The sequence below is a fragment of the Acanthopagrus latus genome, chromosome 24 (genome assembly GCF_904848185.1).
Source record: "Acanthopagrus latus isolate v.2019 chromosome 24, fAcaLat1.1, whole genome shotgun sequence".
In the NCBI taxonomy this organism is placed as follows: domain Eukaryota; kingdom Metazoa; phylum Chordata; class Actinopteri; order Spariformes; family Sparidae; genus Acanthopagrus; species Acanthopagrus latus.
The window spans coordinates 6,295,616-6,318,080 of NC_051062.1; the positions used below are offsets into that span (position 1 = coordinate 6,295,616).

General features: G+C 41.5%; 1 long non-coding RNA gene across 10 annotated transcripts in view; it reads right to left on the minus strand.

The window, feature by feature from the left end:
* LOC119015414 overlaps positions 1-22,465 on the minus strand; it is an 84,799-nt gene that overhangs the window by 31,622 nt on the left and 30,712 nt on the right. For 7 of the 10 annotated variants that reach the window (XR_005073342.1, XR_005073345.1, XR_005073343.1 and 4 more), the window contains one exon: positions 20,166-20,320. The exons of the other annotated variants lie outside the window; for them this stretch is intronic. This is a non-coding gene — a long non-coding RNA (uncharacterized LOC119015414). The remainder of the gene's footprint in view (positions 1-20,165; positions 20,321-22,465) is intronic. 10 annotated transcript variants of the gene reach the window in all.

Genomic DNA, 22,465 nt, shown 5'->3' on the forward strand with positions numbered 1-22,465 from the left:
AACAATTCAAAACCTCATAAGAAAAAGACACAATTTAGACCTGCGCTGTCACTTTCCTGCCATTACTGCTGGAATAAATCTCAGCCAAAATCCAGATATATTAGAAAACAGGACCGTGGCTGTAGCCTATAAATAGAACTATAAATAGAAGTGGTGCTTTGTGGTATAGCATCTTCTTTTGATTCTGACGCTAGCTGCAGCAGCTGTTTGATGTGAGCAGAGACGCCGTCTGTCTCCTCACAAATTAGGACGCACACACTTTGCGGGAATTGGATGTGTCGTTGTCGCTGCACAATGGCTCCGTTTCGTTCGATCCGATTTTAATCAGATGTGCGTGCAAAAGTAAAGAAATGTCTTTTGTCCCGGCGTTTATTTGTGATTACTTTCCAGATGTGGGTCTTCACAGAGATGAATGGATTAATTGATCCTGCGGACATAAAGATGGATGACTGCTATAGATCTGTGATGGCCAACCACCTGCAGGGGTCGAGGTGGGTGGAGTTGGGGAGGACCTGTTCAACTATGTACCACCAAATAATGCACCATCAGAGATGAACAACAGAGAAAAAAGTTATACAGTCCAGCAGGAAATGGCTCATAATGGCAATATAGAATCTGTCAAGAGAAGACCGACCAGCTTTCATCAGGACAAAGAGAAACATTTAAAACCAACTCCCTGCCCCTGCGCATTTTCTTTTCTTTTGTTAAAGCCACCGCACGCTCGTGGTCCGCCCACTAGGGTGGTTTCGCTTCCTGCCTGATTGGACCTCAGGATAGTGTGGGCGTGCGCACAAGACACTTGACGACTCCCTCGCTTCTCCTCTTAAGTTTTGTTGGGTGTCACAGAAGTGCTTGGGGGAGGGGAGGGGGGAACAGTTTGGAGGTTTTCTGACCGATCAGTTCTCTGGGAAAATGGCATTATCGTCACGGATGTAATCAGTCTGCTCTATTCATACATCTGCAATGACGGGGCAGTGACATAATAAACCCATGGTGGTTTAGAAATCCACACAGTCAGTGAAAACTAATGGTTATCATGTGTTTAACTTCTGTTTGTATAATCGTGTGCTCTTATGTACTAGGATTATTACACTGCAGCACAGTACACTGGCACAGCTTCCTGATACACTTGACAGAACAAAGCCAATGTAACATTTTTGTTCAGTCAGGTCAGAATGAAGGGTCTGTTCGGTCCTTCTTTGTAGGTGGAAAAATTCTGAGATGTGATGTACCTTTTATAAACCCTGCCTCCAGATTGAACATTGTTTTATGGAGGAGAGGCAATATCACGGCAACGACCGTGGACAGTCAGGGAGGACGGAAGCCCGCCGTCAAGGATAAAGAGGGGACAAACAAAGAATGGATATTGATTAGAGATTGATTATCTGTTGTGCCCTTATGCAAATGTGTCTCGTCAGTGCCAGTGGTTTGGAATTGGAGTGGATTTCCTTCACCTTGCAGACGATTGCACAGTTGTCCAATTTAATACCTCAAAGATTTAATTAATTTCCAGAGGAAAATGAACCTTCTCTAATTGTCGCCATTCTACTGTCCCCGTTTGCCCTCTATCTCCTCCGAATTTGTTGCCTCGACTCGGCATCGCAAGTCAACATGACTACAAGCAAGTCATCCTGCCCGAGGATTACCGGTGTAAGCTGTCACACTCAGGCACGCCGCAGATGTGCCTTTGCTTTGCTAAACCTTTTATAATTGCATTTTTTATTTATGGAATTTCTAACTATTACCGAGCAGTAAATGGATCACGGTTAGAGCTCCGCGTTTGCGTGCAATTTTTATTTATTCTTTTTGGAGACGATCAATTGTGAGGCAGAGAAATGAAATGCTGTGATTACGCCGAATCTGCCCCTTCTTGTGTGATTTATCATGCAGAAGAAATGAGGCATAGCTTGGCTGGGAACCTTCTGTATATCTACAATTGCAAAGAACAAAATCTTACAGTATGAGAGTGGCTGTTTGTCTTTAAAAACACCTGATTAGTAAACCAGAGAGCTGGATGATAATGACTACAATGCCCGCCGTCAAGGATACATTTGACAGTAGCTTGGATAGAAATGGGGTGGTAAGCACTCAAGCAACCCCCGTTTCACCACTTGCAGGGAGCGGTTTGGTAGGCAAATGTCTGAGACAGGAGATGGGATCACGAGTTTAGGATTTTAGAATTATTTCATTCTGCACTATACAGTATACGATATATACACTGTTGGACATTCAGGTAACCATCGTCAGAGGGACTTGCTGCTTTTTTCTCTGTAAGGCTGTACTCTTTAGGCTGATTTAAAATGCTTTATTGAACAATGTTTCGCCCCCCCCCCAAAAAAAAAAACTGGGCATGTGCTGAATAGGAGAAATCAATTAAAATATATAAACTGCTAATAATGTAAAATAAATACATAAATAAATACATTTCATTTGTAAAACTGTTTTACATTCATCAAATTCGGGGATCTACAATAGTCTCTAAACTCATAGGAAATTGGTGTGTTGTCATATATTTGACTTTTTGCATGTAGTATTTTGCCATTATGAAATCAGCACATTCACATTCGCAATACCAGTCCATACTTTACATCCACGTGATTTAAATTCAACAGATGCATATGTTAGCTTAACCATTGTTCCGTTCGTTCATTTTCAAATGAATCTCTTTAATATTGAGTAATATGGGATTATGTAAGAATTTTATGTTTTTGAACTGGGCTCATATAGATGGTTTCTAGCTTATGTGTTTACTTCCTGGCTATGCTGCCACGCTGCTCTTTCAATTTTTTATCAAGGGTAATGGCAAAAGTTGTGCAGGTACTTGATTATAAAGACATCTGACATATAATGTTGACATAATAATGACGCACAATGAAACGTTGTGGGATGGGAAGTCATTACAGTCAAGTAAAACTGTTTTTCTGATTCCAAGTGAATGACTTGTGCAGGATGAGTTAACCATGAAAGCTTTACCAGTCACAGTGAGCTTTTCAAGTGGGTTTATGGGCCAATTATGGGGGCTTTTAAGAAAGTTAAATTTCTGTTGCTGAACAATTATCAGTCGGTAGCTCAAGGCAGGTTCAATTGTTATGAAGACCAAGCACAGCTGCCCTGTGCACAATCTGACACAAGCCAATTGTACGCTACCTATTTTAAGCACAAATGAACTGAACAAGCAAAGCAAACCAAGAGCGAGCAGTTTGCAGTAGAATATTGGAATGTGCTGGGACAAAGGGCTCTAATGCCATAGCCACTGAGATTGTCTGCGACACCATTAGCCGACAAATGACCATCAAGGCTCCTGGATTCGACTTTGTTTTGGATCCGTTCTTTGGGCAGCACTTGAAAATAAAAGCATATGTGCACATATATAAGTATAAACATGCGTATGTTCAAACACCATGCGTGAGTGTTTGGGAGAGTTTGGTGAACTGCAGGTGTACCAATGCGACCTACTTCAGCGACACCGGTGGAGACAACAGTCGGCACCGCTGAGGCCTCCACTGTGGATCTAAGAGCTTCTTAACAGCACCGTGCCCTGCAGGTTAGCTTGATGAGCAAACATTAGTGAGGTATTCAAGAGTGCACTATGTCGCAGTCAGATATAATGAGCTACATTGCCCGCAGAGCTTTGTCTCTTTCTGTCGTAGCATGCAGATATATTTAGCATATTAATAAGTTACGGATAACAGACACATTTAGCATGTTAATAGGACCCTGATAACATTTGTCTGTGGGCTTAGGGGACTGGCCTCCCATCATTTTAGATGCAAAGCACCTAATGAAACTAGCTCGAGTCACTCAGGCTAACAAGTTGTGCATTGACGCTTGGCAGACTGCAGCTTGTCAGCACAGTGACTATCCAGACCAGTTGTTCACTTGCAAACCTCACTGTTTGCAGGAATCTAAAATGATACTGAGCCAAAGCCCAGACTTTTAGGTTATGTTTCAGGGGTCAGAAAACCCCCAGCTGAGTAGTAACGTAAATAAGAAAAAAACCCTTGCAACATAACATTACTTAACAATATGTTTTGTGCTAACTCATGTCTTGGAGAGGACAGAACACTTTCTCTGAAACCATCCACTTCCTCTGAAACAATCAAATCATCCAAAACCTATCCAACAGCATAATGGGTATGGTCAGATTTAGGGTCCAAAGAGAGTTCAGACATGTGGTAATAACAGCAGAACAGAGTGAACCAACTGGTGTCAAAGGTTACAGCTAAGGCGCTGGAAAAAAATGACTTCAGAAAAAGTATTTGCACCAAGACTTCCAATAGAAAGTGTGGCGACAGATACAAGGGGATCATCTGACCTGGACAAGAAATAAGGACCTTCACTCTCCATAACAGCAGCTATTTAAACTCCTGCAGGTAAAGAAAGTAAAATGGAGGGATTATTCCAGCCGAGCGAGTTGAAATTGCAGAAGTGATTACCTACTTTCTCTTACCAGCTGTTGGCAGGTCTTAACTCCTGGCAGGGCAGCTCTGCAACCGTTTGTGCCTTCTTTCCAATGCTTAGCATTAATAACACATTATGCTTATTATGCCAACATGAAGAACCTCGGCTTGTACTAATTAATATTCTCTTCACTTGGCATGTTCAAGTGATTTGTTTTGACTAATATGTCTTTTCTTTCAAGTGTCTGCAATGTAGGAGACGTGGTTCGGTCTTCTTTATTGTCACTTGAAATAGAGCTGAAAGGAGCACTTAAAGTTAAGCTAAAATAGAAAAATGAACCCTTTTAGATCACATCCATGGTCATATTGTCCACCCACATAACAACAAATGCCAAAAGAATTTAGAAAAAGAAGCATTTCATTGTAATTTAATGTGAACAGTCATTTTTTTCTTTCCTGTAAAAGAAAAAAGTTCCAGGTCCTTACATTAGCTTGAACTAACTGATTTCAACCAACAACATCATGTCATCGACTCATCAATCATCATCAAAACTTTATATCATATGGCCAAAATGTGCTTTGAGCTAACAAGCTAACATTAGAAAAAGTCACGGATCTAAAATCACAGGCTCAAAGTAAACAGTGCCGGTATCAAGTCTCCAAGGGGGTTTATAGAGCTTCCTGTTCGTCACCCAGCTATAAAGTTGTTGTTAGACAGTTACTGCTTGGATGTTCTGCCATGCAGCAACGTTAGCGGCAAGATAACCAACCATGGTGCTCGACGTCTTGTTGTCAGTTGTTTTGGAACTGCTGTCTCAAATGTGCCATATTTCAAGGTAAAAATACAGATTGCAACTAACAGCTTGTTAGTTAATGCTTGTATTCAGCCACTTTTCTAGCCTTTCTGTTTTGTTACACCCAGTGTGTTTCACTTCCACAAGTAAATAAATGTGCCAAAGATGATATTTTTGAATTCATTTAACATAGCGCATTACCCATCATATCTTGTCACGGTATCAAACTGTAAAGCTAGCTAGGAAGTGGTGGAGCGCTAATGTTGGCGTTTGTTTACCAGAAGCTTGAGCCTGAGCGTGATGGCCCCTGTGTGAATAAGGTCAACTGGCTCGTTTAAATACCAATCAGTGTCTCCGACAAGCCTCTACAGGAACAAATGGCAAAAAATATGGCTTCCGTTTCATGGGGACTGCAACATTTCTGGCTCGGCAGTCAGAAAAATAATGATGATTAAAAATTATCTAGTCATAGTATTTTAAAATGAAAACAGTACCCTCATTTGCTGGGGGTTTCAGTTAATTAGTTTCAGTAGAAAAATGGAATTCCCAATTTAAAATTGTGGCCTGAGGGAGTCCACACCCTTTGGCAACAAGCTCCCACCTGCAGCCTATTGATAAAGTGATGTCTGAGAGTGTCTCGTGTTTTTAACAGTTACAGTTACATTAGTCTTGGAATCCAATGTCACCATCCACATTTGTGATTTCCTTTTTATTCCCGGCTGCCAACACTGATAAGAGAAATACAGCAGATGTTTCCTCCAAGGCTTAATGGGTAGAAAAATGGAAGGTTACAATATAACCTCACCTTACCTTGTTTCTCAGAGCTTAAAATACCTGCATTGGTGTTCGCCCTCATTTCCTGCCAGACTTGTATGTTTTTCCTATGTCTTTTAATCTTTTCAGGCAGGCGTTATTCAGATGTTCTTGTTGTTCCTACTGGTAAGGTAAACACACACTGAAAGGATTATGTTTTCTTTCGCAAGCCCTCCATTTTTCCTCAGCTAATGGCAGCAAGACTCTGTTTCATCTGCGATGACTAAGCTGGTCTGAATATGGCAGGTGAACACAGCGGCCTTCATAATGGCGACCCATGCTGTTTCATAAAATACCTCAGTGTCAGCCTACACAATGTTTTCAGTCTTGATCTGCAGTGACTCGAACTCTGAAAAACGTAATTAAAGTCCTCTTTCACTTGAAAAATGTGCTTTCGCTCATTGTTACGTCGGCTGGATGTTCGACCTTCGCTGCGTGGGATGAGGCGTGTGTTAAACACTAGTAGGTTGTTTTTATTCATCATTCGTGCGCTACAAGGGGATACGTTCTCTGCACCCATGTTCGATTTTGTCTTTGTGATGTTGCAATTTGTCATAAAAACATGGCCCGGTGTAATGAAAAAGCCCTGCGAAGCAACACTCTGATTCCAAACAGAGTATTTAATACAGTATATGTCTAAATACATATCTGGAGAAAATCCTTAATGGGTAAACATAATAATGTATGGCACAAAAAAAAGTTTTTTCAAGGCTACAATATCTTTCATAAAATGAGCTTTTCAAAACAAAAGTTTTGGTCTTTGTTGGTCATTGTTCCTTAAAGGTGTATGTATTATAGTCCAGATTTTCTACTAAGTTAATGAGAGGGTGAAACTGTTTCTTTAGGCTCCACCTCAAACCATCTTCTCAGGTAGACATGAGATTTGAATGGGAAACCTTCAGGACACAAGCTTTATACCGTATATGATTATATTATTTATGATTCAAACTAGCAAGTCAACAGCGTGGCTAACACAGTCAAACATTCAAAGCACGCGCAAGAACCAGGACATAGCGAGCTAGCCAGTATTGCTTGGCCAGTAGTCCAGCTTGGCGTCTCTCTTGTAGGCTTTTATTTCTTTTCTAAAGCTCTTGCCAGCGATTAAAATCCAGTCTGGGCTTTACTTCTTGCTCATTTAATCACTCTTTTTCTATTTTTTCTATTCTGCTCTTCCCAGGACCGTTTTCCACTTGCCCACCTCCAGTTCTGGTGCCCTTCCTGGCACTGCCTCCTCCCAGTCTGTCTGACCACATAGGTTAATGGTTAAAGCAGCTTATTAGTTATGGCTGTAGTTATTACGGCTCCAAAGCAAGAAAGTCAAGCCTTGTAGTATAAAGAGCGACAAAGTCTGCATAGGGAGGATGTCGGTGATGGATGGTTGGGACTTTCATGTCCTGACTTTTCACACAATATCGATGCATTGGTCGCATGAGAATCTTAACTTAATCTTAGTTATTTTGAGCCAAACCACAAACGTGCCCTGAATCTAACCAAGTAGTTTTCTCAACTAAAGCTAACTAAACTGTGAGTGTACGATAAAGATCCTTAAAGACTGACGCTGCTATGCTGCAACTGCAAAGTTTCCCTTTCGGAATGGTGATTTATGTTGTTTTGGGAGTCACTGGTAATCAACCGTCCTTCTAGCAGACTAGCAGCTGTTAGAGTTACCTTTGCTGCAACTGAAGCTACCTGTCCATCAGGACACTCTGTATATCATTTAGAGTTGGGGCAGAGCAGGACACCTGAGGGGAAACCAGAACACATTTTTGCAATAAAAATGATCAGTTTCACCAATACAGCTCCTGGTGTGTGTGATTTAGTACTGTGAAGCATTTCACACTTCTTACATTAGGTCCTACCTGCTGTCCCCCATTACATTGTGCAAGAGCAGGCATTCAGATTTTGAAGAAGGAATGAAAGAGGCACTATTCTCCCGATTGTAAGCGAGCATGCCATTTAGCTGTTACTTAAAGGTGTAATTACGTATTGTTGCTTTTTTGAAACTGGCAGCTCTACAGCAAACCGCAAAAATATCAATCTAAGAATGGATGTTTTTCCCACTAAAAAGATGACAATATAGTCTGTATTGCTTTTGTGTTGCAACACTGGTCTGTACAAAAGGCATTTCCCATTGTTTGATACAGTACAAAATCAATAGGCATCCTGAATGGCAAGGTGAAGTGCCGAGATAATACATGTAAAAGCATAAGAGAGAAGATAATAGAGAGAACCGTGCAGCGGTGGAAAAGGAATGGCACAGTCAGAGATAGATGATGCATTTATGACCGATACCAGCATTTCAACAATTCCATCACTCTGGAAAAAATTAACTTGACATTTCTAGGACAGCACAAATTGAAACATTAACGGCGTGCGGCCTCCTGCGAAGCAACGAACAGGCTCGAGCAACGTCGGCGCAATGTCATTTGTTTATACAGAGACTCTCAGCAAGCTAAAGGTCATGAGATTTTTGAATCAACATTATGAAATGGATTTATGGGGTTGGGTAGTTATCTACAGCGCACCATAGCTTTTTTTTCCACATCTGTGGAATACAGCGGAGTCAGGTTGAGCTGATAATAAAAGCCAGTGCCAGTCAGTTATAGGGCAAGCAAAACAAACGCCATCCATTTGCATTTTTCTTTATTTTTTCCTTCAGCCGTGCCATTTACATTAATGCTATATGAGGGACAATATTTAAATATTCTGACATCTTCCCAAGGAGATTTGTAATGCATATCATGTAGGCTTTGCTGCAGTTTGTACACTGATTGATATTCACATAATGCGTGTTGTATTTGAGCTGAAATAAAGCTTCAGATTAGCCCCCTCGCAGGCTCCTTACAAAGCCAATTGGAAATGCTGCAAAAACATGACTGAATGATTCCATATACTTGGCATAGGGTACGATCTATGCATCCTTATTTACTCACTTTTTATTTTTATTTTCAGTTTTTGTTGGTTGGCTGCTGACATAGTAAAAATTCAATTACATCTGATATTTTTTTGTGACTATAACCAGCTTTTTTTCACAGGAAGGTTGCACCATCTCCAGCTGTTTTTTTTTTGTTTTTTTTGTGCCAACCAAGAACAGATATTATACACAAAACCATGATGTTTCTCATAATCCTAACCAATTCATTTTTGGGCCTAAAGCAGCTGCAACTGAAGCTACCTGTCCATCAGGAAAAGCTAGGGGTAACAAAAGAGAACTTGAAAATTGAACCTAAACAAACTTAAAGTTGCAACATAAAGATTTGACTTAAATGTGGTTTTTGCAGCTTCACTAATAGCAGAAAACCTTCAGCTTTTACCATCTCCAGACCTCTTATCCTGTGGGCTCTACTGTTGGCGCCACTGCAGCAAAGACAACACTGGCACGACGGCTTCCGCTAACAGTCTGGCTACTGTCCAAAGCAAAAAACAAGCATCAGAATGCCAATTTGACCTGGAAACCTTGGTGCTATGAAAGGGCAAAGTAAAATGCTTGATTGTATTAAGAAGCAGGCACATTTGAAACCATTTCAAGTCCTGGTGGTAAGGAGAAACACACACTGATGTTTTAGTCATGCAAAATACTTGATCACATTCCAAACTTGTCAGTTACTGACGCTTTGGGATGCAGACCAAGCGGTTTTTGACGAGTTGGCGATGAAAATCGCCAATTGTCACTCTTACAAATTGGACCTAGTACATACAGTATGGATATGGTTCTTGATAGAAGACTAAAAACACATCATGTCCTATACATTTTCAGCAGAGTTTTGGAAAAAAAATGTTTTTGCCTCCGTGCAACACACTTGCAGGTTGGATAAGCAGGATTGTGCCGACAAGGTCAGCAGTTCAGATCCCCTTCGTATCTGTGAAATAGCTGCAGAGAGAAAGTGAGTAAGTGAGTAATTCTCATCCCCGCAGTGGTCTGGCTAAGTGCTTTCTGTCAGGGTTTAAGCCCTGCATGTATCCAGATTAGCCCTGAATAGCTTTTGATCAGGGAGTTTAAGTAACTTTTACATAATTCTCACCATTCCACCTCCCGCTGTCATCGTGCCTCTATTGCACTGCCTACAGAAGTTCACTGTGCACAAAAACTGCAGGTAAAGTTCACACCAGCAGCCCCGGCAGCGGCGGCGTTATAATCAGCTTTGAGGGCGTCAGAGAACACACCGTGGTTGATGTGTCAGTGTGTGTAGTTCGCCAGTCATCTTTCTCCATGTCTGAAGGGAGATGATCCATATAATTATCATCACAGTGCACCGTCTGAAGCAAGAAAGTCTGTTCAGCCTACAGTGTCTGTGCATAAACATCAGAAACGGCCTCATTTATCAGAACATCTCTCAATCCTACTCCAACTGTGAACCTGGCGTAAGATAGGGCACCTAAAGTGTGGAGGAGTGCAGTTACTCGTTTCTGACCAATCAAAGTCCTTTACATGTTCAGCATCCAATGCCTAATTTAGGTTTAGGAAAACTTTGCGGTTTGGCTTAAGTCACCATTGTACCAAAATTATTTATTAATGATGATAATTCACCATTGACTATTTCTTATGTGGACTCACATCTTTCCACAACTGTACCTGACTTCTTCTCTTACCTCCATAATAACTGCTACAACTGCAAGAGGTCATCACCTAAGAAAATGTGTCTGTACAGGTTGTAACGAGCTGCTCTCTCAGTCAATCCACCGCATATGGTCGTCTTTTGATTTGCCTGGCCTATCAGTATTGTGGCCGCACCCCTTTCCTCTGTTGTCATTATACAGGGATGTTTTTAAATTCTTTGTTGCAAGACTCAAGCCAGCTTGCCTTGCATATATTTTTATGTAAAATATGCCAAGTTGATAGTCAGAAGTATTTTAATGGTCCTATTTGTTTTGTCAGCAGTCTTTCTGGTCCTTCAGCTCTGCAGGGAAGCCATTATTCTTATAATATCCCCGAAGCTCAGACGTTGTTGTCTGAATCTGTCTCATAGCATCACACTCTTCCTCGACCTGTTAGAAATTGAATTACACTTGGTCAATAGCTGTCTTTGTAATTGAATATACTGCATTAAAATGCTGCAGCAATCTGGTTTGAACGCGATGCAGCGATACAGCCCGAAAAAGCCTGTGGCTTCACACACCGCGCATTGCCAGTTCTAAGTTTATCAAAGTCATTGACCTATAAAATCCAAGGTTCATCCTGTAGTCCTGGGGTGAGCTGGGTCTGTAAAAAATACCTTGCTCTGGGGACCGTCAGAGGCCACCAGTTACAGGTGTTCAAGTGAAATTGGACAGGGCTGAATTGTACAAGCGCCGTGAGCCAATGAATGCTGAGTTTTGGGGGAAAAAGGCACTCAGGCCTTAGGAATCTCTTCAGTGGCTTGCAGCAGAAGACACCAGTGTGTATGTGGATCAATCTGTTTCTAAGAATCCTCGGGAGGCAGGAGACAGCACCCCGAAAAGGACCAGGCAAAGGTAATTTAAAGGTTTAAATGCATTTCTCTTGATTAGGACATCACATAAACGTGTGTGCGTATGCTGGCACTGGAACCCATGCGCTTTAATGTAAACCCCGTCTCATGTGTATTTATTCATTTCCCTACCCATCTCTCAGGCTTCCTTATCTCGGATCTGCACATTAAGCATATGTCAGAGTCGGGTAAAGTATAATTTCTGACACATCGATTTCCATCTGCTTCAGACATTTTCTGATTTATAGCGTGTCACTTCCGTCAGTCGAGCGGGGACACTCATCAATATTTTGTGCACACTATTTCTTTTTTTGAGACAGAGGGCAGAGCAGGGCCGGACCGAGATGGTTCAGAGTCATGAAACATTCATACCGTATGCATATTTTCCTATCATGCACTCTGCCCACAATGAATCGTATATATAGGTTCATGAGCTTTTTGACCATTTCGACAGCAAAAACTTTGAGAGCAAATGTCACTCATGATATGTATGATGGCGCACGCGTTCAAGTTGATGCACGAGCGATGCCGTGCAACTCAAATGGTTTCACGCTTTGCATGCATCAAATATTACACATAAATATTGAGGCAGGGTTTTCTACTATGGGGGACGCGTCAAGGTTAAAGGCAGGATAATCTTCATTTTGGTGTTCAAAGTCTCTTTACCAGAACTGCAAGGGAAACTTCAAAGACAAGATTATTAGTTTATGTTTTTGTGGGGGTTTTTTATTGGGTTTTATTTAAATCCGCAGAAATCGTGACATAGCAGGCTCACAGGCATATTCTGTTTGCTACATGCCCAAAAGGACACGGCTGTCACTGAATTATATAACCAATCTTTGTTTCAATTGTCATCATCAGCATGGCAGGCCGCTGCTGCCCCAGAGAAAACTTTGAAACCTCTGAAATTTAGTCACATATTCCGGGTAGCTCCACAAATAGAGCTTTTTTTTTCCTTCTTTTTTTTTTTTTTTTGCATAAGCTGGAGGAGAGGGCTACGGGCAAATTGCTTAGGTTAATGACTTTGTGAATTATTCATGTTTAGGTCTAAGTGAAATGGGGGAGTCTGAGTAATCTGGCCGACAGTGGTAGTCATAGTGCTGGCAACTGAAAATCTCTGCTTCCTGATGTGAAAAAGGGAACCCTTTTACTTTCAACTCTGCATAACATTCCAGTTGTCATCCTCTTTTTTTCTTTAACAGTAACCTCACTTTTGAAGATTGATTTGAATTTTGATGAGGTGGAGGATTTTTTTGACACTGATTGACAGAAAAAGACCCTCTGAATCTAAATCCAAAGAGCAATGCAGCGTTAAATTGTTGGAGATGATGAGGATTACTAGCATTAAACCAGTTGTTTTTGTTTTGGTGGTCAACACAAAATCCACAAAAGGATTTATATTACTTTTTTTTTTTTTTTTTTAAATACGTATGCAGTAGCATCCCCAAGACGTGTTTGCACACTATAATGTGTAAAATTGGTGGAGTTACCCTTCAAAGGTAAGGGATACATGGTTTAAAATGAATAAATTGTAGAAGTAGTGCCTTAAATCAGTGGCTAACATGACATAGTTAGCTTAAGGAGTAAACGGCTTATGTAATATAACATATACAGAGTTAGCCACGAGTAGGCTAAACAGTTGTAGTTAGCCTAAAGTCATAAATAAAGCTTAACAGTTGAAATAATTAGCTTAAACTAAAACAGTTAGTAATGAATAAAGCTAAAAGTAATGATAAGGTTTAACAATGTCCTGGAATAGTTGGCTTGATCTAAAACAGTTCAAATAGTTTGCTAAAAACAATGGATAAACAAAATAGTCAAAAGTTATGGATGAACAGAGTTAGCCACAAGTCCTTAGCTAATAGTTATAGTCTATTGTATGTTGGCTTGTGAGGTAAATGGTTGAAATAGTTAGCTTCAACTAATGTATAAACTGTTGCAATAGTTATCTTAAATTCAAGCTCAATCATTCATCCATTCAGGCCTACTCCAATAATGAATAATAATTAAAAGTGTTTAATGATAATCCCTGTATAATTAGATTATAATTATAATCTATTCATAAGAACATATTTGAATGGAGAGGACGACGGGGCACTTGAGCTCATCTCACAGGGCTGTAGGGGTGGCGTCATTCAGAGAGCGGTGCTGTATAACCTTTTCTCTCTTAACATTTTAAAAATGAGCCTGAAAAATATTGTTCCCCGGTGGAATTTTTAAGCCTTCGTCTGGCTGGAGTGGCTTTTAATGGCTCATTTTCAGCGGAGTCCCCCTTCCTTACAATGCCTGATTTGATTAGAGGAGTCAATTTCCTGAAATACGAATATAATTAGTTTTGAAAAGAACTTCGCTCAGTGCTGAGTTTCAGCTGAAATACAGTGCAATGCCTGCTGTACTCATTTATCACACCCAACAATAGCACCAGTGATAAAAAGGGGGAAAAGAAAAAGAGTTTTGGTTTGTGGGAAATAAAACAGTGTGGCGTCGAAGTTGCATCACTTAATGATTCTTCTTTTCCTTTTGACTCTTCCGGAGATCAAACATATGCATCCCTTTTTATTTGCGGATTTACCTCGACGGGAGGCTTTTGCATCATTTTTTTTCTCCTTTTTTTTTAGCTTAGCGCGCCCCGCGACCCTGTCAAAAGCAACCACCCACTCCATGCGCGCACTTGATCATCCACGCTGGCACAAATCACCTTTTTCTTTCTTTTCCCGGAGAGATTGCCGCCTCCCTTGTGCAGTTTTAACTTCAATGGGGGTTAGGAACACAATTACCTCACCGTCCCCCTTGAAATATAATCTGGGACTGTAAAGAAAAACGTAGAGAAGGGGAGATGGATGATGGTGGTGGTGGAGGGGGGGGCAAGCAGAAATGAGGGCAGGTGTAAGGGAGATAAGGAACGTTAGCTGTGCTCATAAGATGATGATTCAGAAAAGGAACGGTGGGGGGAACAGAGTTCAAATGGGCTGAGCTTTCAAACGGCGCCTTAATCATTCCCTCCGTGTATAACCTCTTATGGTTTGCCAAAACCTCTGCAGGAGGAAAGGATGGTTCCTGCATATGAAACTGGGAAACAGACATCAGAAAAGACTTATATCACAGCGGGGGGAAGACTTCACGCCGACAACATGAAAACATCCAACTGTAACGCGCAATACAGTACTATATTTGCAACAGCCGTCTGAGCACACTGTCAACAAAAGAATCATTTTGGTGTTACAGAAGCAGAGTCATGCCTGGATGAGAATAAGATGTCAGCCATTAGACGGAATTAATAAAAATCTGTCTGAAACCAGCGAGGCTGTCCTCCCCAAGGCTTTTTACATCAAATTAGATAGCATTCAAACCTGCAGAGCTCTTAAAGCTCTAATTGCACACGAGATAAGGCAATCAAAGGCGTAGCAAATCTGTTTCATAACAAAATAATGTTTAAAAAAAAGAAACTCTCTGCCTCCGCCGTGCCGGGTGACTCACTCCACGAATCAAACACGCACGCACTGAAAGACGACAGGTACGCTGAATCGTGACAGAGTTTCAGACAATTATTCCGAGGTGCGATGATTATTTTAAACATCAGTAAATTATCATTCCAGTGTTAAGATTATTCTGCCCGTTAGTCAGTCACTGTGTTTTCTATTCAATACTCACATTAAGCTCACATTAACTTAACTGTAGTGAGTCCAATTCAGCTTTTAAGGTAATAGCCCTCCTGTTCATATGCCAGTTCTCTGCACAAGGAATACCATAAATGGTTGACGTAGTTGCTTAAGGTGAAGGCCAGGGCTGTAAGTAATATGAGATGTAAACAACTGATGAAGTTAGCTTAAAGGGACAGTTTAATAGTTGAAATAGTTGTTTCAAAAAGTTGAAATGGCTAGAAGTAGTCCAATGCATAGACAGTTAGCTGCATGTCAGTTGTAGTTAGCCTAAAATGAATAAGGTTCAAAAACTAAAAGAAAAGTGAGCTTAAAGTAAGAGCTTAATAGTTGGAATACATAGCCAAAACTTAAAGTAGGTTAATGGATAGACAGTTAGCTACACGCTTAAAATGATAAATAAGTTTTAAGCTAATGAAGTTAGCCCAAAGTAACAGATGGCTAAATAGCTGAAATAACTAAAAGTAATGGATAAAAAGGATGATTGTGCCTGTCACCTGAACATTAGGGGATGAATCTTTATGGTTGAGTTAGAGGGAACCAGTCTGTGTTTCAGTATTAGTAAATACCGAGTAGGAAAAAGTTAGATTTTTGATTGTGAAAACCACAAATATGTTTAATGAACCAATTTTATTACTTAGAATGCAAATACAAATTGTTGTTTGCTAAAGCTGTGCATAAGTTTTTGAAATTTACAAAGTCATATGTAACTATTTACATTTAAATGCAGGCAATGCCTCGAGCTCAGGGCTTCTCAGCTCTCCTGCCTGTTCCACATTCAGCAGTCTCCTAATTGTATTGACTCACAAAACAAAAAAAACGACTACACTACACACTAAACACACTACACTGAACACTATATGATACACTAATTATACACTCCAAACACGCTATATGTCACACATCTCTCAACTCTCACAACAACCATCTCTATCGCTGTCTCTATCTACTGTCTGTCTCTCTGTCACCGTCCCTCCCACAGCTTCCCCCGTTCCTCAGCAACCATCACGTGATTTATCATATCATTTTGTGATTGGTTGGTATGATGCCTTTTTCCAGCAACAGGAACGTGTTTTTTTGCTTGTAAGCACTTTGTGCTTGAGGACATTTTCGCGAGAGCAGCCCGTTTTTATCGCTTCATCCTGCACCAAATGTGCAGCAAACATGACGGCAATGTTAGCGAAAACGTGGCCTACAATATTGATCATAACTCCGGTTTTACTTGGCCTATCAACACAATTTAAAAAGTTGTATATAGTTTGAAGGCCGTGCCAGTACATAAAGTTAGCACCGAGACTCAACGAGGCTCCGTCTCGGTGCTACGTCATCTTAAATCAGTCACGTGATTTGATCACGCCGGCGTGATCGTCGACTCTTAAGGGTCAATCAGTTCACAGGATGTGTTTGACCATGTTTTGGCACCCAATGCAGATGTTTTTAAACCAAAGCATAATATTTTACTAACTATAAGTGTTTTTTTCATACCGATACCTTACCAGATAAAAAGCGCAGTGTTGGACCGAAGTGGTGGACAGACTGACCTGGACCAATGCATACTGGCATCCCAAGAGCCACAGCGTGAGCATAACATGCCAATTTCCAAGTTTTCTTGGAGCCCTTGCAGCCATGTTTGGAACCCAACCATCGACCGCTGGTCCATTTTCTTAGATGCCGGTGTTTCAAACAAACCACTGCTATTGTTTCCATGAATGTATAATGCATTACTCATGTACCCGAGGTTCCTCCCCGAATACCACTGCACAGTCCGAGATGTTTTCAGCAGCTTCTTTAACAAGTGGATATACTCTCTCGATTTCTATAGAGAGCAGAGAGGCATTACCCCCCTCACACCTTTATTAATCAACCACAAGTCTGCTCCTATGTTCTTTTGAGAAATGGTGTTTACAGCGAAGAAGCCGAAACAGGGAAAAAAATGTGATTTAACACCAGCTCAGCCTGTAGTGGTGGAGAGTTGAAACTAATGCAGTTCTGACCTACAAGCTAAAAAAAAAGGAGAATTTCATGCATAAAAAAGAAGTTTAAGAAGTGGAAATATTCCTCGCCTCATGTTTTTGGTGTCTGGAGTTCAGCCCCTCTCGACCGTATCTTGTGTTTCTCCCCAGCCGCGAAACTTTTCCTTTTTTTTTCCGAGCACGGGCCTTATCTTTCAGGTTTTTCAGTGCATGTAGCGCAGACATGCTCCAAGTCTGTCCTGATTTCACATTAACTTCGGCTTACCGCCCTAAGCACGGCACACTTGGGGGAGGGAGTGGGGGGACAACGCCAATGTTTACGTCTGGAAGAGGATTAAAAACCAACATGTGGACCTTCTTTACATCCCTCGCATGTATAAGATGCTCTTGTTGCTGAGAGCGCAATAAGTGAACAGCCGGGATGATGGGATGATGGGATGATCGGGGGGGGAGCTGCAAAGCATGTCCCACTCGGCGCACTTCAGAACACGAGATCAAGGCTCGCTCAATTAAGAATAATTTTCCATGGAGCTTTATGCTAAACCGGCGCTACTGCTCCATTAACGGGTCTGACTGCTGTACATATTTAATACATGCGCCGTCTCCAAGAGAAGACGAGCTTCAAAGCGGCGATGTGTGTCACAGACGACGGTGGCAGCAACGACGCGGCGCTGCAACGTTTACCAGTGGGTCTTCTCGACACTGTTTTCAGAATGACTCACACAGCTGGGGACTAAAAATAGCCTCCTCGGCTCGCAATCTCTCCCTCTTATCTCTTCACCGCCACCCCCCCGCAACACTCCCTGCTTCTGTTTTTCCATCTCATCTCTTCATTGGTGTCTTCGGCATTCTTGCGCGCTTTTTTTTTTTTTCCCACACAAATACCCCCAAACTGGTGAGTTAGAGTGTGAATCATCATCAGTATCCTCTGGAAATGCAAAAAATAACACACAAGGAGAGGATGGGGGGGACTAAACAAAAAAAAACAAACAAAAAAAAGGGTAACGATGATGTAGCACAGCTGGGAAACAACGAACTCGGAATATAGGTCACAGCGAGATGATGGTATCAAAGCTTAAAATCAGACAATGAGAAATGATATGGCTTTGTTCCATATTTATTATCATGCAGACGTAACCTACTATTTCTCCCCAGCCCGCTGTGTACCATGAGACGCTATTATTTTTATTCTTGTCTTTGCAAAAAAAAAAAAAAAAAAGGCAAAGTGAAATTAATCCAAATGAAAATTATTCTGTAAAATTGCATCCCACATGCTCCTAAAATGCTCCTCTTTTCCTTTTCTTTTTTTTTTCCCTCTTCCTCCACCACCTTGCTCCCCTCTCAATCGCTCGCCCCGGATTTTTCCACTTGGGAGTTGCAGAGTACAACCGCAGGCTTGTAGTGACGGTCACTGAGCTGTTCCACTGGAGCAGTTAGAGTGTTAAGTGCCGGACTAGAAAGCACCTTGACAGGAGCCGCTGACGGGGGACAGATTGTTCCATGTCGATACGCGGGAACCTGATATCAGGCTTTTATTAAATATAAGCAATCAAGTAGCACAGTGTTTCCCAGGAGCTGTGCGAGAGCGAAGCTTAAATACTACGTGTTCTTTGATTCTTTACATAGAGGCTTATTGTCCCCTCGTTTGTTTTAACCGTCGGGTTCAACTGAGGGTCAGCTCCGGAACCGATTAGATAAAAGGCGTAGCAGGTTATCATGCGCAGGGTCTAAAATGTGATTAGAGCACAGAGCACTCTCTCAGTTTACACCAGGTTCAACATCAACAATAACCGGTGTTTGCCGATATGGCCTGACAATAATCCTGCAGTACCTTATATACTGCATTACATAATTTATATCTTGATGTCTAGAAATCTCCTCAAAAGTACTTCATACATGCCATTTTTCAGTCAGACACCTACGTGACATATTGGAGGGGTGACTATTGGTACTTTCACAAAGTAAGAATTTTTATAAGTAGGGTTAGAGTCCATTAAGGATTTGGATAAAATGACTGAATTAAGGGTTAACATAACATGACATAACCCACGCAGGCATCCGCAACATGTGTGCGCTATTGGGGAATGTAACCTTGCGTACATCCCCTGTACAAAGGAGGAAGTCTTGCCCACGATATCTTTTATCCGCTCATCTGCTGGCTTCATCGGAAACCTGTAGAACACTGGTCGTGTTCCCCAGAGGCTTGATTGTCGGACAATATTCAATTGATGGTTCCAAAATTGAACACGTGACATAATTTGACTGTGGAATAAGAATAAAGAATGGATGTTTGCGATTGAGGTTCAGTTCAGCTCAGAAGGAAGTGAGTGAGGAGTAACAGCCTCCGTTCAAATGACTGACAAGGTAACAAAACAAGGTGAACTCTGAGAGACTGGGAGACATATCTGAAGTTTGTTAACACAAATTTTCTGTAGAATCTATAAAGTAATTAGGTATTTAACAATTGTGCTACCAAAACATCATTAATACAGAAGGGTTAAGGGGGCTAAATCGGCTAAATGTTCCAGATGACTGCTGGGGTAGAACAATCTACAGTATCTTTGTGTTTAGGAACCTCAAACTTGCTTGCCAACCCACCAACCTTCTTGCGTTCTTTGGATTGACTGCAGTACAATGAAAGGGCTGTTTCGTAATACTTTACAGGTCTTGCATAAAATCAGCACTGCTATTCCCAAACCTTCGTTTTGTTTCCCAGTGCTGTACCCCATAGGTACCCAGTATTTACAGAAATAAATCATTCCCTCTATCCTCTAAAATTCCCAGTTGTTACTCCTTTGTTCCCCAAGGTCCTATTATCTTCTACTGTACTGCGTTTAAGCACCATTAGGAACCGGTGTGTTTTATTTACTATTGATACAGCCAAATTGCACATTAAATCACGTGCTGGATAACAAATTGTTGCATTTTACCTTTTATTGTCTAGATTTAAATATGAACTATACAGAAATACTATTTTTCACTGCAATCTGACTACACTGCTACCTCTATTGTACCTTCCAGCTACCAGCCTGTGTCTGTAGCACTACACCAGTACTGCACTGTACTGTACATATTGTACCTGATGTTTCAGTAATGCCTGCAGGTGGTTTGAGGTCTGCCACAGATTCCATCACTCAACAGCAGTTCCGCTTCCATGGGTGTATGGTAATGTTCGTAGTCCAACCGGTATCCTCTCGCACGCCCTCGCCAGCTGACTTCCCTCCCCGCAAACTCCTGGCGAGGATGAGTTGTTCATTAGTAAAACCAAGAGCTCAGACCTAATAGACTTTCATCTGTGTATCCAAGTACGCTGCATTTTCAAAAACATTACTAAGTGGCGCTTGGCAGGAGCAGCGAGTGGGAATTTCATCCAGTGAACCTTGTTTACTTTAATGGCTTTAATACTAGCGGTGTGAATTTCTTGAGTGCTATAGCTGCTAATAAGAGGCACAGCTCCATATGAGTCAACGCTGGCACCTGTGACGCTTGTGTGGTAACATGGAAACTGCGCCCTCGCATTAAAGCCGCCCATTCTGCTGTATTAAGGAGCAGTTTGCCTGTCATCTGAAGCAGATTGGAATCACAAATCATTTTAAAACCCTGTTTTGGCTGGAACGATCCTACTCATGAATTCAAAACATGCATTCAACCGCTGACACTTGCACCTTACCCCCCGGCTCTGTCTATTCCTGTTCAACAAATATGTTCCAGCCCCTTTCTATGTTTATTTATATTTACGACATCTGAGAGTTGTCATCCTTAAATCGTGTACTGATGGGTAACGTCTAGCCTCTTTTAAAAAAGGTGCAGTCTGTAAGGTCTGGCCACCTTTTCCAAAGTCACTCCAAACAAATAGGGGGCAGTATATCACCAGAGCAACCACTAATTGTGCCCCACTGTACTATCTTTTAGCTATAGTTGTAGATGCTAGACGCCAAATGCTAATTAGCTTAGATAGCTGCGGCTGTAGATACCAATGGCTGCAGGGGCTGGCTGGTTTGCATGCTAACTTCAGTAGATAAATCTGTAACACAAAAGAACACAGACATCTTAATGTCAACATTGTTATTTGTTCACATTCTGTTGAAAATGTCATATAGTTTTTTGTGTTTAAATAGATATTTCTGGCCACATCTTACAAGTGACTCCTTTATTTTTTTTTATAATTTGTTATCATTTTGCATATGCAAGTAAATATTATGAGGTGGTCCAGTAAATGCGACTCTCGCTGCAATATGCCTCGGACAGTTCAATGTCGAAGGAAGTGGGAGGAAGTGCTTTTGGGAAGACTTAAACCTATAATGTAATTACCCTGAGAAGTGCCAGTGACAGAGAGCAAAACAACTTTGCTGGGGAAGGCTGGATTGAATTAGAGCTGAGCCCCCCGAAAATAGCTGCTTCTTGGAAACAACAGAACGGCGTAGTATCCAGTAACAAAGAACAAGATATGACAGCGGTGCTGCATTGGTGCTCGCGCTCGTTTGATGCACACGGGGCTGCAGACACCTTGGGAGACATCAGTCGGACGGTGACAGAGTCTGCTTTGTGTGACTCATGGCTCTTCTCCTGCAGTGGTCTGTAAACGTGTTGCAGTCGGTTGTTTTTCCTACTACTGCCGCCTCCAGGTATCTCCTCGTATTGTTTTTCACTTCATCGGATCTTTGTCCCCCCCCTCCTCGGGCGGGGAGGTGAATCTCCACCATGTAGAAATGTTTTTACCATCACTTTAACTCACTATATTTCAGCATCACTGGATTTCCTTTTCTTTTCAAAACCCGAGCTTGTTAATAGCTCCACCCTTGAGAAATTTTTCTACCACAGTGTGCATTAGGCTCTCCTTCACTCAGAAAAAAAAAAAAAAATACGATTAGTAGGCAGTCCCAGTCGCTGACTGCGTAATTACAGTAGCTGCTGCCTTAGTAAATCAGACATTAATTTCACACAGATTGCAAGTGCATATTGCATGAAAGGCACTGCGGAATATCCACTGCACCGTCTTGTGGAAACGTGGTCTGAGTGTGTGGCTGACTTCTCTTAAGCAGCATATCCCGTGTGATTTCAAGAGATTCTGTAAATGTGAGGCTGAAATGTCAGGGTGGTAACATGTTGAGCTGGCATTGCATCCGTGACTGTAGCCCGTCGCTGGTGAGACCAATAAAAGCCTTGTCTTTCTGTAACACTGCCTAAACAGTGTTTTCCGTCAAAGCAACGGACAGTAATCGGAGAAAGGCAAGATTGCCTCACTAACTAGCTCCCTCGTTGATGCAACAGTTGGTGTGGCAATCATTAAAGCATGGACAGCTCTGCTCTGGGAATTATCTACGTCCTCGACCAATCAGCTGGCTTGGACGACAGTACCTGTTGCGTAAATTATCGAAA